The sequence below is a fragment of the Girardinichthys multiradiatus genome, chromosome 21 (assembly GCF_021462225.1).
Source record: "Girardinichthys multiradiatus isolate DD_20200921_A chromosome 21, DD_fGirMul_XY1, whole genome shotgun sequence".
Lineage (NCBI taxonomy): Eukaryota > Metazoa > Chordata > Actinopteri > Cyprinodontiformes > Goodeidae > Girardinichthys > Girardinichthys multiradiatus.
Genome location: NC_061813.1, coordinates 1,382,826 through 1,397,246, shown reverse-complemented (window position 1 = coordinate 1,397,246; position 14,421 = coordinate 1,382,826). Strand labels below are relative to the sequence as shown.

The following is a 14,421-nucleotide window of genomic DNA, read 5'->3' as shown; positions in this document are numbered from 1 at the left end:
ACTTTTCTTATTTTTCAGAGATGTTCATGAGTCATTCTTTTCCAAGTCAAGTCTCAAGTCTATAAATAAAAACATGTGTTATGACTTCTAAGGATGTACTTGTATGCCATTAACATCTAAGAATTTGTTCTTTCCAGAACATTCCCTTAAACAATAAGTTGTCATATTAATCTTATTTCAAAATGTAAATATAATTTATGTTGACATAAGAACACCTGTTAAAGGCTGTGTTAGAACTGTCAGCTTGTACACAGTAAACACGTAGTAGCCGTGAACCTAAAACTGCTTGGTTTCTGTCCATTTCCACGCTTCCTCCAGACTCTGGGACCTTGATTTCCAACTGAAATACAAAATTTACCTTTATTTGAAAACAGGGATTTGGACCACTGAGCAGCAGTCCAGAAAGGATTATTCTGATGTTGTCTCTGGCTTGACATAAAGACTGGGACAGTGGTAGCTCATGTCCTGGATACATGTGTGTGATGAGGTTCTCCGTGTTACTTGTGCTTCTTTTTCTACCACAGTTTTTTCTTTTAATCAACCTTCCATAAATATCTGTGGGTATAGCACTCTGAAAAGTCAGCTTTTTTAGCATTGGCCTTTTTGTGGCTTACTTAATTACCTGTCGTCTTAAGACATTTTAAAAACATCCTTTATGCACTAGCTGATAATTTAGTTTGTTTTGGTTTACAAGTCATGTAAAAATTACATTTTTATTGGAAAATCAAACTCCTCTTTTTAAACCCTATGTCACAATTCAGAACATTTTGTTGTTCTTACAGGTCTGGTCAGATTCTGTTATTTTTGCCACTTGGGTTTTGCCATATAGGTTCACTTCTTTGTGCTCATTTTTGTTTTATGTTTCACCATGGTAGTGTATTTCCTTGCATTCAGCTTTCTAGTTTACTCTTCTGTTCTTTATACTTGGAGTTATTTTCTGTTAGATTACTCCCAGTATCTTGTTTTTTATGTTTATTAGATTTCACTCTCAGCCACAGCGATCATGTAATCAGGTAGATTCTGATCACCTGGGCCACCTCATCCATTGCCTGCACTTGTCCTGTCTCCTATTTTAGCTCGCCATTAGACATTGTTCCTCACCGGAGAATTCTGTTTCTGTTCATGCCTTTGCACATGTCCATGCCTGTGGTTTTGTCTTGTTCTACTCAGGCCAATCTGTAAGTTTTTGTTTTATTAAAATGTTTGAAATCACTGTGTTTTTCCTGCCTGCCAGTCTGCATTTAAGTCCTTCCCAAGAACGCATCTTGACATCCTAACCCTCTTCTGTATTTGAGAGACAACTAAGGGTTATTTTTTAATTAAAATAATTATGTTTAAACTCCATCTTCTTTAGTTAATGTCAAACAATAAATGTAAAACTGTCCATCAGGTTTGCTTACTTATAAGCAGTTTTATTTTTCTTACAGTCTGCTTTGAATAAAATATCTAGAATGATAGGATGGAATGATGCACCCCTGTTTCAAAAAGAGCTGCAGTGAAATAACTGCATTTGTTTTCTAAAAATTAGATAATTAAACCTTTCAATCAACACCAACACAGCATATCATGGCTGTAGAAGCTTTTGTTCCAATAGCACATACGTGAGGTTCTTGCTGCAAAAAATAGAAATACAGTCTCTTTATGGTAAAACTCCCAGAAACACATATACTCAGCTGCTCAACCCAGCCAACTGGGCTTTATGTTTCAGTGACTGAAAGGCATTAACAGAAATAATTGCTTCCCCTCTGCTAAGGCCAAATCCTGTCATTCTGAATTATCAAACAGGTGATTAGTCAGACAGGTTTTCCTCACAGTCAAACACAGACTTCTATAAGGTGTTATTTGTCAGAGCAACATTCACAGCTTTCAAGTCCCTGTCAAGTGTTTGTACAACACTAACATCTTGTGGGCTCTGCGAGGGACCTGTTATTAAAAAACGCAGCGAGTCATTAAAGGAGCGGTTTTCATCTGATGAACTCATTGTCTTTCCTATCCTGCCAACAGGACCACAGTGTGGTGGAGCTCTAGATGCTGACAGGTTCGTTTCTTAACAAGCATCAAATAGGTTTTGTCACGCATCGTGTTATTCAGTTGCTGTGCAGTCACCATCCTTTGTATCTTTTTGACACTGTCCCAATTTCTTCGATGTGAATGTAGGCACTGTGTTTTATGGATGGCTTCCACCCCCTACCTCCTTCATTCTGACTCGGGGACCACAGAAAGAAAACCAGAACTGCTTAGCTTTATTGGTTTTCTTTTAACACAACATTGCTGTGTAGAAATGTTATGTCTTTGTTCTGGGCAGCCTAGTACGGATGCAGGTGATCTTTCTATCATAGCCTTTATACAGTTAAACACAGATATTTATATCCCCTATACAAAAAGACAACTCTTTTTTTTTTAATCTCACTGACATTAATTCAGACTGGTAAGATTAGCAAAATTATTTCTGTTAACTAAATACCAGAATACATAGTTCTACATTCACAAATTTATCTCTCTAATGACAACTTTCTTTTACCTTCTTCTACAGTTCCATATAATTTGAACAATTGCACTTTAAAGTGTGCAATATTTTGGATTAAACTTCTCACAATACTTCTCTGGAATTTTGGTCTTGTCTTTCTGACAGAACTGGTGTAACTGGGTTAGTTTAGTAGGTCACCTTGATCAATCACTGTTTTATATCTGGCAACACATTTTTCTATAGGAATGAGATCAGGACCTTTTGATGGCCACTCCTAAAGATTGACTTTGCTGTCCTTAAGCCACTTTCTATCTAATTTGATATGTTGAGGGTCAGCAATATTGTGTCAGGAAGGTTTTGCTCTACAAAAAGGATATCTTAAGACAGAATCCTAATGCATAATTGACTTTATTAAATGCAGACTGGATCCAGCACATTGGTGTAATGGTAAAATGTGTTTGGATGACCTTTTAACCATTATAGTTACCAAACTAAATATTCTAATTGATAATTAAATATTTAGGTTGGAACTGTGACATTTATAAATGTGAGAATGACATGGTAAAATATGACTTTGAGAAATGAACCATTTTTTTCTCTTATGACAGGCCAAATAACCTAAAATATTGCTGTCAACTTTTGACAGTGTAACTTTACAAACGGCACCCCGTGTGTGTGTTCTCCTGTTTTTGCGGCTGAGTGAGGACCGTTTTTCATATTTCACCGTCAAAGTGAGGACAGTTTCATAGTTCTCACTTGCTATTTTGCAAGTGGTTAGGGTTTAGGACTAAGGTGTGAATTGAGTTAAGGTCAGGCTTAGGGTTAGACATGCACTGGTAATGGTTAGGTTTAGGGGTAGGATCAGGGTTAGGCTATAGAAAGGGATGAAAATGAATTGAAATCAACAGAAGTCAACGAGAGTCAATGCACAACAGTTAGTAAAAGAAGAGTGTGTGTGTGTGGGGGGGGGGGGGTGTTGGGGGTTGATGAGCACATGTAGAAGTAAGTTTGTTTGTGTTGAGTGGGTATATGTAAACAAGTTCTTCACCTAGAGGTGCACAGTTAGAATGGTAAGAGCAATAGAAAGCCTGCAACACGGAGCAAGGAGCATCAAAGGACAGGTACACTCGGCTACAGAAATCTTACAGCAGCTCCAGGGAGACAGGTACAAGGCATCACCATAGAGCAGCCATATGCACTACACAGAGTTATACCCTTAGTGAAGCACTGGAGTAGCAGCCCCCAGACCAAAGAGGCATAGGGTAAGATGTAGGGTTCCAAATTCCCCGACCCAGCCACAGCGCCATCTCCTGCCAGACTGGTCAAGGCCAGTACCCGGTGCATCCCAGAGCCCACACATACTCCCCAGGAGCAAGACTGCCCAGCACTAAGAAAAAAAGACCCCCCAGCACCCCCTGCATGGTGCTCACCTCCCATGCCTGCAAGGTCAATTATCCCACACCTCAAGACCCTGCTGATGTGTGGTGTTGCATATGTAACGAAGGAAAGGATAGACGCCAGAGCGCTGGCATAGATCCCCCTAGGGTCCAGTTCCCCACAGGCCTCTGCCTGTCCCACCCATGTCCACACCCCTACAGTGACCACTGTGGCTAGGGAATTCCCAGAGATCGTCAAAGAGTGATGGGAAATCCCACCTTCTGATTTTTATAGTTTATTCTTGTGTTCTGTTCTTTGTGAAAAAGGTCAGTGAAAACATGCCCGAGGTGGTTGGCACACTCCCTCAAGACCCTGCCCGAAACCCGGTCAGGACCCGACGTCCTTATGTGTACGTTCCTGGTGGCGGGGCCAATGGTGTGTCGAGGGGGCGGTGTTCACCAAGGTTGTCATCAAACTGAGCAAAGAATCTGTTGAGCTGGTCTGACAGGGTGACATGAGTAGTGGGGGCCGTGCGACACGCTTTATAGTTAGTGGGCATCTTTATCCCTTGCCACGTATCAGAGCTGTTATTGTCCTCAAATTTAAGCTCAACTCGGTTTTGTACTGCTTCTTTGCAGCTTTAATGCCCAAGGTTAGTGCAGACATGGCCTGTCTATAGGACTCTGAGGCCAGATCTGAAGGCTGCGTTGCAGGCTCCATATAGCCTCCTGATAGTGTTATCGAACCAAGGTTTCTGGTTGGGAAACAGTGATTGTCTTTTTGTCACCACATGGTCAGTACAAAAGTTGATATAGGACAATACTGAGGAGGTGTACTGTTCGCTGTCTGAGTCCATAAACACCTCCCACCATGTATCTTTAAAGCAATCCTGGAGTGATGAAATAGCCTCCTCCGTCCACTTCTGTGCCATTTTAATCTTGGGTTTTGATGTAGCAATAATTGGTCTGTGAGGTGGTATCAGGAACATGGAGAGGTAATCAGATTGTCTTAGGAGAGGGTCCACCCATGCCTTATATGCTTTGGGGATGTTATTGTAAACCTGGTCCAATGTCTTGTTTCCTCTTGTTCTTATTTTTATATTTTTGTGGAAACTTGGCAACACGTTTCACATATGTGTTGTTGAAAATACCTGCCACAACAAAAACACTGTCAGGAAGCCTGCTCTGCTTCATAGCGATGATGTCACTCTGTGTTTCAATGGCAACCTTAGCATTGGTCCACGGATGAACATAAACAGCCATGATGTGGACTATATAAAACTCCCGTAGCTGATAAAAAGGTTGGAATTTCAGCAGCAGGTACTCAACATCAGGGCAACAGTGTTTCCGTATAATTTGTGTGTCTGGGCACCACAATCCACTGACATTAACACACACTCCTCCTGCTTATGCTCACACCGCTTCCTGTGTCTCCTCAGTCGGCATCTGGTCTCCGCATGCCAAACAGGTCTGATTATTTCCTCCAGAATGGGGACATATAAAGTCATGGGCTGTGTATACAGGGGTTGGACAATGAAACTGAAACACCTGTCATTTTAGTGTGGGAGGTTTCATGGCTAAATTGGACCAGCCTGGTAGCCAGTCTTCATTGATTGCACATTGCACCAGTAAGAGCAGAGTGTGAAGGTTCAATTAGCAGGGTAAGAGCACAGTTTTGCTCAAAATATTGAAATGCATACATTATGGGTGACATACCAGAGTTCAAAAGAGGACAAATTGTTGGTGCACGTCTTGCTGGCGCATCTGTGACCAAGACAGCAAGTCTTTGTGATGTATCAAGAGCCACGGTATCCAGGATAATGTCAGCATACCACCAAGAAGGATGAACCACATCCAACAAGATTAACTGTGGACGCAAGAGGAAGCTGTCTGAGAGGGATGTTCGGGTGCTAACCCGGATTGTATCCAAAAAACATGAAACCACAGCTGCCCAAATCACGGCAGAATTAAATGTGCACCTCAACTCTCCTGTTTCCACCAGAACTGTCCGTCAGGAGCTCCACAGGGTCAATATACACGGCCGGGCTGCTATAGTCAAACCTTTGGTCACTCATGCCAATGCCAAACGTCGGTTTCAATGGTGCAAGGAGCGCAAATCTTGGGCTGTGGACAATGTGAAACATGTATTGTTCTCTGATGAGTCCACCTTTACTGTTTTCCCCACATCCGGGAGAGTTACGGAGTGGAGAAGCCCCAAAGAAGCATACCACCCAGACTGTTGCATGCCCAGAGTGAAGCATGGGGGTGGATCAGTGATGGTTTGGGCTGCCATATCATGGCATTCCCTCGGCCCAATACTTGTGCTAGATGGGCGCGTCACTGCCAAGGACTACCGAACCATTCTTGAGGACCATGTGCATCCAATGGTTCAAACATTGTATCCTGAAGGCGGTGCCGTGTATCAGGATGACAATGCACCAATACACACAGCAAGACTGGTGAAAGATTGGTTTGATGAACATGAAAGTGAAGTTGAACATCTCCCATGGCCTGCACAGTCACCAGATCTAAATATTATTGAGCCACTTTGGGGTGTTTTGGAGGAGCGAGTCAGGAAACGTTTTCCTCCACCAGTATCACGTAGTGACCTGGCCACTATTCTGCAAGAAGAATGGCTTAAAATCCCTCTGACCACTGTGCAGGACTTGTAGATGTCATTCCCAAGACGAATTGATGCTGTATTGGCCACAAAAGGAGGCCCTACACCATACTAATAAATTATTGTGGTCTAAAACCAGGTGTTTCAGTTTCATTTTCCAACCCCTGTAGTTTCATTTTCTTAATTGGAGAATTTTAGTCCGAGAATAATTAATCTCTTGCCTGCTTCGCTGTTCATGGCAGAGCAGCAGCGGCTTGGGACTGCCTGGCACATCGCCATCAACCTCAACCTCATTGTAGTCACTCTTGAGTTTTATTAACTTTTCCCAGCACTACCTCAACAAAAACCTTCTTATTTCTCCTGGTCCTGTTGGCAATCAGTGAACAGCATACTGTTCATGTCACATGTAGTCCCTACTCAGGCCCGGTCATACCTGCTCAGGAGAAGGGACCAAAAAGTAAGTACCGGTACAGAAAAAACAATAATGAAAACACTCGCAAGCAGGCCAAGTGGAGCAGAGCTGGGGTGAATTGAGCCAGTGGAAAAGGGGCAAAATATGCCATTATTCTGTTGCTCTCCCTGTTTCTTTGTCCGTGTTCCGTGCCCTGTTGTTCTAGTGCCTGGCTGTAAGTTTCATTATTGAAATGATTATTAGCATAAACCGTCACTATGCTCATCCCACGTTCCTGTTTGCATTTGCGTCCTATTCCAAACCCACACTTCAAGACAATTTTGAACCAAGTCTGGAGTGATTTAATTGGGATCAAAATGCTAAATGTCACAAAGTGTAGGAAGCACAGATGAGAAACAGAAAAATGTTGCTATTGATTCGATACAATAAAATCCTCAATTAAAGTGTAACATGGAGATTCTGATATTAAATATACAACCCCTGGCGAAAATTATGGAATCACCAGTCTCGGAGGATGTAACTTTAGTTGTTTAATTATGGCGAAAAAAGCACAGACATGACACAAAATACAGTTATTCTAAGTGCCAACTTTCTGGCTTTAAGAAACGCTAAAAGAAATTAAGAAAAAATATTGTGGGAGTCAGTAACAGTCACCTTTTTAGCTCAAGCAGTGAGAAAACATTATGGAATCACTCAATTCTGAGGAAAAAATTCTGGAATCATGAAAAAAGAAACAAACACTTCAACACACCACTAGTACTTTGCTGTACCACCTCTGGCTCTTATAACAACTTGCAGTCTCTGAGGCATGGACCTAATGAGTGACAAACCATTCATCTATCTGGCTCCAACGTTCTCTGATTGCTTTTGCCAGATCACCATTTTCTTCAACTTCCACCACAGATTTTCAAGTAGATTGAGATCCGGACTGTGTGCAGGCCATGACACTGACCTTACGTGCCTTTCTTTAAGGAATGTTTTCACAGTTTTTGCTCTATGGCAAGACACATCATCTTGAAGAATAATTTCATCCTCTCCATATGACTTTCATCCAGTCATCCACAGTCCACCATTGCTTTTCCTTTACCCACTTTAACCTTGTTTTCTTCTGTTTAGGAGTTGATGATGGCTTACATTTAGCTTTTTTGTATGTAAATCCCATTTCCTTCAGGCTGTTTCTAACAGTTTGATCACAAACGTTGACTCCAGAGCCTCCCATTTGTTCCTCATTTGTTTTGTTGTGCATTTTCTGTTTTCAAGACATATTACTTTAAGTTTTCTGTTTTGACTATGCTTGCCTTTAACAACCTTCCCATGTTGTTTGTACTTGGTCCAGATTTTGGACACAGCTGACTGAACACACCAACACCTTTGCAACATTGCATGATGATATACCTTCTAAGAAGTTTGATAATTCTTTCCTTTGTTTCAATTGACATCTTTCATGTTGGTGCAACAGCTCTCCAAGGTGTGATCACTCCTTTTTTTAACAGCAGACTAACCAGCAGATCTAATCTGATGAAGGTGTTAGTTTTGGGAATTTTAACCCTCTGCTTGAGCCTAAAAAGTGACTATTACTGACAACCGCAGTGTTTTTTCTTGATTTCTTTTAGTGTTTCTTAAAGTCAGAAAGTTGTCACTTAGAATAACTGTATTTTGTGTCATGTCTGTGCTTTTGTTTGCCATAATTAAAACAACTAAAGTTACATCCTGCGAGACTGTTGATTCCATAATTTTCACCAGGGGTTGTATATTTAATATCAGAATCTCCATGTTACACTTTAATTGAAGATTTTATTGGATCAAATCTGTTGGGACCCAGCCCTGGATTTCAACATTAAACTCCGGTACAGACTTTCCTGAACTTTCACAATAAATTCCATTTAACTGACTTCCAGCAACTGAGGAAAGGGGGAGGCGTAGCAGCAAACTTCCCATGATGCCACTGTCTGAATAAGAGCACCCCCTCTCCAAAAAGCCGATCTCTTCCACATGGCCTTCGAACGGGACCATATAGGGGAGACAAGCGCGCTGATGTCTCTTTGCTGGCAAACAGACATAATCTCTTCAACTGGATCCAAAGATGTCATACAATCATCGATCATATGCAAAGTTAAGTACGAATGAAATACTGTCTGTGTATCTGGTATTTTCATTCATGAACGGAGAAATTAAGGTGTAAGAATTGCTTACTTTCTCTCTGAGGCCTGCAGAAGCAAACTGTCCCAGAGAATTTCCCTACAGAGAACCGGTCTCTATGAAGCCGAGCGGAGTGGTCTCCCAAACTTTATTTAAAGGGTGATTTTAAACAGAAGATTGATCATAACGCACCGTCCGCGCTTATGCATTTTAACCCTTTTATTAACGGTATTTTTAAAGGTGTGGGTTTGAATCTGGTGCTAAGCTAGCAGCATCTTTGTTAGCTTAACTGCTAACCGGTAAGAACACGTGCCTGCTGCTAAATAATATTTACCCAGAAAGGTTGTGTGGACATATATTATGTGTGTGCATCATTATTATTATGTTCATAACCAGTGTGGGAAATGAAATGTATAACCTGTGTTAGTATAAGTCATTGTGGCCTGCAGAATTGTTATTGCACAAACTTGGCCTTGAGTGTGATGAAGCAGAAAATACTGAGAGCTGAAGGAGTGTGTGAAAAGTAGAGACTGACTTACTCCCTGCTTATATCAGTAGATACGAGTGCAGGTGCTGGAACAATGACTGTCTAAATATGGTAAAGCCGGAAAAGTATACGTGACTACATGTGAGAAAATATTGTAATCAAGGGCGCTGCCCATTTTCATGTATGTTTTAATAAAAGCAGTGAGAAGCTCTGAAGTCGTCTCGGTGTGTGGTTAGATCACATGAGAGCTTCCCTGGTCCAGGTACTTTGAATAACATACAGCTGTCTCCGTGTGATTTATTCTAATGTGTGTAAATTCCTCCAGGTTATGGTGAATAAACGAACGCGCAGAAGGCCTCTTTAAAGAGGTTCTTCAACAGTTGTTAGTGTTCAAGCTAGTGAATAATAGTCCCTAAACATCATTTACTAAAGTTGATAACTAAGTAAACACCATTAAGCCCCATTTCTCCAGAAAGATTTGGCTCTTTTCCAATATACTCCCTTAATAATATTTCTTTAAATATTATTTTAATAAATAAAGGCAGCTAATGAGACACTGTTGAGAAATTGTCATCCAGAAGGTTGGTTTTATTCAGCAGATCATTATTTAAAACATTTTATTAAAATAATATTTTATCTGATCTTGCATTGTGATAGGTTGTCTATAGGTTTGCTGATTATTGCCTAAGTTAGTTCCAAGACTAACTTAACTTCATTTCCAGATTCTTCAAGATAATCCTTGGTTATCAAACATAAACATTGCATGGTAATGTTGCATCACTCTTTTTGGTCATGATTTCCAATCATCTTTAATCAACTTGTTTATATTGTACATAGAATCAGAATCAGCTTTATTGCCAAGTTTGTACATACAAACAAGGAATTGGACTCCGGTACACTTTACTCTTTTGTTCTGTTTTTGCATTACAGAATATACAAATTTACAATTTACAATGTACAATATACACATATCTAATAGAAAAGGTGCATTTGCAACATCTGTATGCTGTTGTTCTCTACTCTATTGAATGTTCATCAGAGAAACAGCCTGGGGGAAGAAACTGTCTCTGTGGCGGCTGGTTTTAGTAAACAGTGCTCTGTAGCACCACCTGAAGGTAAAGCTCTGAACAGTTTATGTGCAGGGTGTGTGTGGGGTCTGCAGAGATTTTAGCAGCTCTTTTCTTGACCCTAGACCTGTATATGTTCTGGATGGAGGGAAGGTCAGCTCTGATTATTCTCTCTGCAGTCCTGATTATTCGTTGCAGTCTGGACCTGTCCTGTTTTGTGGATGATCCAAACCACACTGAGATGGATGAAGACAGGACAGATTGAATGATGACAGTGTAGAAGATGACCAGCAGTTCCTGTGGAAGGTTGAACTTCTTGAGTTGCCTCAGGAAGTACAATCTCTGCTGGACCGTCTTTTGAACAGTGTCTATGTGCGAAGACCATCTCAGGTTCTCAGAGATGGTGGTTCCTAAGAACCTGAAGTGGTCCACGGCCGATACAGTGTTGTTGAGGATGGTGAGGGGGGTGTATGGGGGTGGTGTTCTCCGAAAGTCCACCACCATTTCCACAGTCTTGAGTGGGTTCCCATTAGTCTTCATTATTCTTTAATTCTGCTTGGTAGTTTAGTTGGATTGTTTTAGCAAAGTAAAGAGTTCGTTGATTGAAATATGTTTGACATTGAGTTGACTTATTTTTGTTAATAAATTCTTGTATTTTAAGAAATTGCGTGAATTCATTCCATATATGTGCAGAATTTATGCTGTTCAATAATGTCAGAGCTCGTCTCACACCTTTCTATTTTGTCCTAATACCATCGCCTTACTGGGCTGGTATTCACAGGACAACCCTTAACAGCCCAAATATTATTTGATAAAATATTAATATTAAATAATATTCTCAGATTCATAATCTTGACAAATCAATAGCAACATTTTTCTGTTTCTCATCTGTGCTTCCTACACTTAGTATTGGATCGAATCAACAGCTAACCTATTAGTGATCACACTAATATATTTTAATTATCAAATGAGCAAAGAAACAAGAGAAAACCTAATCAAAAATTGAACTAGTTAAAGGGGAATTCTGTGGAAAACTGTGAATGAACCTGAATATTATTATCTAATTAAATATTGTACTGTATTGTATTGTATTGTCTCTCTGAAAGGTGATAGTGGAAAAATTTAAATAGGTCATCCCTGTCTCCTCTGTATTGTGAACTATTTTCTCAACCTGCAAAGAGCTATAAAAGTCTGTGTTTTCCTGTTTACAACAGGACGGGCAGACTGGGACACTGGTTTGATTGTATCCTCTGTCCGTTATCAATTCTTGCAAGAATTAATAGAAGTGCCACTTCGTTATTCCTTGTTCGGTGAATTTTTTAAGGTGCATTTTTGTTTTTTCCATTAACAGGTGGAGATTCCCTTTACTGATCTTCTGAGGACACCGAGCGTCAGAAGATTCAGGACCGCCTGGAATCAGTTGTTCCAGCCTCAACACCCCGTTTAGGAGTTTTAGGGAGACAGATGACTTCTGGCGTAGGAGTTCCTGGAGGTCAGCGGGAGATCCAAATGAACCTGCACCTTTTCTCCCGAGATGGTGAGATAATCCTTAAAGCAATTGCTTTTAAAATTCTAAAATAGTTTTTTTTTTATTTTTTTTTATTTGAAAGTTCTAACAGGAAGTAAAATTAGAAGTAAAATTAGAATAAAACAAAATACAGTACAGACCAAAAGTTTGGACACACCTTCTCATTCAAAGAGTTTTCTTTATTTTCATGACTATGAATATTGTAGCTTCACACTGAAGGCATCAAAACTATGAATTAACACATGTGGAATTATATACTGAACAAAAAAGTGTGAAACAACTGAAAATATGTCTTATATTCTAGGTTCTTCAAAGTAGCCACCTTTTGCTTTGATTACTGCTCTGCACACTCTTGGCATTCTGTTGATGAGTTTCAAGAGGTCATCACCTGAAATGGTTTTCACTTCACAGGTGTGAAGAAAAACGAGTGGGCATCATTACTTTAAGAAATGAAGGTCAGTCAGTCCGAACAATTGGGAAAACTTTGAAAGTGTCCCCAAGTGCAGTCGCAAAAACCATCAAGCGCTACAAAGAAACTGGCTCACATGAGGACCGCCCCAGGAAAGGAAGACCAAGAGTCACCTCTGCTGCGGACGATAAGTTCATCCGAGTCACCAACCTCAGAAATCGCAGGTTAACAGCAGCTCAGATTAGAGAACAGGTCAATGCCACACAGAGTTCTATCAGCGGACACATCTCTAGAACAACTGGAGACTGTGTGAATCAGGCCTTCATGGTAAAATAGCTGCTAGGAAACCACTGCTGGGGACAGGCAACAAGCATAAGAGACTTGTTTGGGCTAAAGAATACAAGGAATGGACATTCGACCAGTGGAAATATGTGCTTTGGTCTGATGAGTCCAAGTTTGAGATCTTTGGTTCCAACCACCGTGTCTTTGTGCGGCGCAGAAGAGGTGAACGGATGGACTCTACATGCCTGGTTCCCACCGTGAAGCATGGAGGAGGAGGTGTGATGGTGTGGGGGTGCTTTGCTGGTGACACTGTTGGGGATTTATTCAAAATTTAAGGCATACTGAACGAGCATGGCTACCACAGCATCTTGCAGCAGCATGCTATTCCATCCGGTTTGCGTTTAGTTGGACCATCATTTATTTTTCAACAGGTCAATGACCCCAAACACACCTCCAGGTTGTGTAAGGGCTATTTGACCAAGAAGGAGAGTGATGGGGTGCTGCGCCAGATGACCTGGCCTCCACAGTCACCGGACCTGAACCCAATCGAGATGGTTTGGGTTGAGCTGGACCGCAGAGTGAAGGCAAAAGGGCCAACAAGTGCTAAGCATCTCTGGGAACTCCTTCAAGACTGTTGGAAAACCATTTCAGGTGACGACCTCTTGAAAAAAGACAACTCTTTGAATGAGAAGGTGTGTCCAAACTTTTGGTCTGTACTGTACATTAATCTTTATAAAAGTAAAAAGCAAATCTAACCCTCGTACTTGTCGTCTTCCGCTTATCTGGGACCGGGTCGCGGGGGTAGCAGACTCAGCAGAGACACCCAGACGTCCCTCTCCCCAGACACCTCCTCCAGCTCCTCCCGGTGCGAGCCCAAGGCGTTCCCAGGCCAGCCGAGAGACATAGTCCCTCCAGCATGTCCTGGGCCGTCCCCTGGGCCTCCTCCCAGTGGGACGTGACTGGAACACCTCCCGAGGAAGGCGTCCAGGAGGCATCCGGTATAGATGCCCGAGCCACCTCAACTGGCTCCTCTCGATGTGGAGGAGCAGCAGCTCTACTCCAAGCCTCTCCCGGATGGCCGAGCTCCTCACCCTATCTCTAAGGGAGTGCCCGGCCACCCTACGGAGGAAGCTCATTTCAGCCGCTTGTATCCAGGATCTCGTTCTTTCGGTCATGACCCAATGTTCATGGCCATAGGTGAAGGTAGGAACGTAGACCGTAAATTGAGAGCTTCGCTTTTCGGCTCAGCTCTCTCTTCACCAAAAAGGACCGGCACAGCGCCCCCATTACTGTGGCAGCCGCACCGATCCGTCTGTCGATCTCCCGCTCCATTCTTCCCTCACTCATGAACAAGACCCCGAGATACTTGAACTCCTCCACTTGAGGCAGGAACTCCCCTCCAACCTGAAGAGGACAAGCCACCCTTTTCCGGTCGAGTACCATGGCCTTGGACGAGCTGATCTTCATCCTAGCCGCTTCACACTCAGCTGCGAACCGCCCCAGCTCATGCTGTAGGTCTTGGCTAGAGGGGGCCAGCAGGACCACGTCATCTGCAAAAAGAAGAGACGAAATCCACTGGTCCCCAAACCAGAACCCCTCCGGCCCTTGGCTGCGCCTAAAAATCCTGTCCATAA

The 14,421-nt window shown here is 42.0% G+C and overlaps 1 protein-coding gene across 6 annotated transcripts in view; it reads right to left on the bottom strand.

Annotated features, from left to right (window-relative positions):
• The window catches only part of LOC124857760 (phospholipid phosphatase-related protein type 5-like), a 107,775-nt gene that overhangs the window by 61,930 nt on the left and 31,424 nt on the right, over positions 1 to 14,421 (bottom strand). The window lies entirely within an intron of this gene.